Here is a 2,939-nt window from a genome sequence, read left to right as displayed (position 1 = left end):
TCCAAATCCCAAATCGGGGGAGGAGAGGAGCGTGGGTGCGTGGGGGAAGTGGGGGGGGGGTCTGGTGGTTAGGGGTTCGGGTGTGTGGGGTGGCCTAATAGGCCAGGGGCAGCAGGGGGTGGGCCGGTTGGGCCATGTGGGATGGGCCGAGGCCCATGGGGAGCTGGGGGGTATTCTTTTCTCTCCTTAACTTTTCCTTTTTTTCTTTTTTTAATTGCATCACTTTTATGTTGTGTATTTTCTTTAGCTACTAAAAGAGTTTTGTTTACTACAAAACTTGGCACAGAAAAACAAGGCAATAACCTGGGTTCGTACAAAAAGTTTCGAAGCATTTGGGAGTGTTCAATTATTTTTTAGAAATTGAAAAGCTCAATTAATTGGCTGTTGGTCCACTGAATAAATTTTCAGGGGCACTGTGGGAATCCAAAAGAGGTTGGTTCCAACATGACAATAATCAAGTGAATTTATAGGATATTGTGAACATTTCAGATTTCATGTCTGACAAATATGAATTTTTGACTTTAGATTATATTTGAATTTGAGTTGTGATTTGGATCAAGTGAAGATTAGCAACAGTAACTTGGTGACATGGCACTATTAACAGGGTATTATTGTAGCATGACTCTGGGGGTGTTACAACGAAGTCTATGAAGGTTTGGAAGTCTCCCTTGAGGACTTACCAGAGTGATTGATCGAGGACTGTGTGTCCTTAGCTCAAGGGGAATAAGGTGAGACGCGGTCTTTTGAGTTGAATCTCAGCCTCGCTAACTAGACGTACAGTTGTCACAGCAACTGGAACTGGTCCAACAAATCCTTGTCCTCGCCAAGCAACTGGTTCTATCCTCTACCTCTCTTTACTTACTGTTTGTCTTCATGAAGTCAATGCCTGCTTGCATGATCTGATTGACTTCACTGCGTGAAGACTGTTGTTGTTTGGCTTCATACTATCTTCCATCCTGATCCATACTACCTAGCTGCTGATAGTCTTCGTGTTTTCACTTCATTGCTTACTTGACTATGGCTTGTCTAGTGTAGTCTACCTTCCGCTGCATATCAATAGGTTCATTTCTAATGTTTGTCTTCTAAGCCCCCGTGTTTTGAAGACTTTCATAAAAATCGCCTATTTACCCCCCCCCCCTCTAGTCGATAACTAGCACTTTCAGAGTAAAATACCGATAGTTGTTGGAAGAAAGCGGGGATGCCACTTGGGGGCATCCCCAAGCTTAGTTGGTTGCTCATTCTTAGATAATAGCTTGGGATGCCGGGGCATCCCCAAGCTTAGGCTCTTACATCCTTCCTTCTTCCATCGTAAGATAACCCAAAACTTGAAAACTACAATCACACAAAACTCAACAAAGCCTTCGTGAGATCCATTAGTATAAGAATAATAAATCACTACTATAAGTGCTGTATAAAACCAATTAATATTTTGTTTTTGTATTATATCTATTGTATTCCAACTTTTCTATGGCAAAAACTCATCAAAGAAGACCATAGAGCCATCTAAATAAGCACACAACACAAAGAAAAGAGAATCTGTCAAAACAGAACAGTCTGTAGCAATCTGGCTATTTCGAATACTTTTGTAACTCAAAAAACTCCGGAAAATTAGGATGACATGTGAAATTTGTATGTTGATCTACTGCAATTGGAATGGGTATTTTATCGCTCTCTGGTAAAATATAAAAAATAATTTTGTGAGCGTAAAAGTTTCTGTTTTTTAGCAAGATCAAACAACTATTGCCCAAGAAGATCCTAAAGGCTTTACTTGGCACAAACACTAATTAAAACACAAAACGCAATCATAACAGTAGCGTAATAGTGTAAACACACAAGAACAGAAAGCAAAAAGCAAAAATAAATTTTATTCATTGGGTTGCCTCCCAACAAGCGCTATAGTTTTACGCCCTTAGCTAGGCATATAGCAAGGGTCTTAGTTTTATCAACCTTCTTCTTCTTAATTTTCATGGGGGTATTTTTGTCAAGAGGTCTTGTAAACACAACATAAAACATATTATGCATAGAAACTTTAGCATTCATTACTTGATTTTCATTATAACCCTTTGATTTCCCGCTACAATCCAAGAATAGTGTTGATTAACATTATTAAAATCTTGTTGGATTATATCTAGAACGAGGACCAACTTTTTAAGATTCTCATCAAAGATCTTATTATCCCCAAGCAAATGCCTTAGTGCATAGTCACTATTGTAAAGAATTTCGTCTATCACGGGTTTTTCACGATTCATACCATAAAAATCAAAGATATCCCTAGCTTCCCGAATTATGTAGTCAAACTCGTTCATAAGAACGAGAGTGGCCAACTTTTTGGCTCTAGGATTCTTTATTTCGGGAAGCTCAAAAAACAATCTTTGCAAAGTAGGATGAGTGCAGCTAAATTTTCTTTCAAGTTTCAGAACTAGTGATGAAATAGCATCCGCATAAGATCTAGTAGTTTTAAGTATAGTAGCATCATCCAGACTTAGATTTTCGACACGATCGAAAAATTCTTGGATACGTTCTTTTCCCATAATGTTCCCTTGCCCCAAGATAAAAGTCTTAGCATCCAGATTGCCAGAACGCCCAATCTTAGGAGTGAGGCCATCATCTGTCGGTGCCATTCCAAAATCACTCATGATTGCAAGCAAAGGATAGATCCGATGAGAAAACGGTGAACGGAAAAAGAGAGGCGAATAAAACGACAAATTTTTGTGAAGTGGGGGAGAGGAAAATGAGAGGCAAATGGCGAATAATGTAAATTTCAAGGAGATGAGATTTGTGATTAGGAACCTGGTTATGTTGAAGATCCTCCCTGGCAATAGCGCCGAAAATTCTCCTTCATGGGAGGTGCAACTACGCCGGTAATTCCCTGGAGAGGGAGAGATGATGTAGCACAAAAAAGGTAGGTATTTCCATCAGTTGTGAAACCAAGGTATCGA

This window comes from Triticum dicoccoides, chromosome 3A, assembly GCF_002162155.2.
Source record: "Triticum dicoccoides isolate Atlit2015 ecotype Zavitan chromosome 3A, WEW_v2.0, whole genome shotgun sequence".
Lineage (NCBI taxonomy): Eukaryota > Viridiplantae > Streptophyta > Magnoliopsida > Poales > Poaceae > Triticum > Triticum dicoccoides.
Note: the sequence above shows the minus strand (reverse complement) of the source record.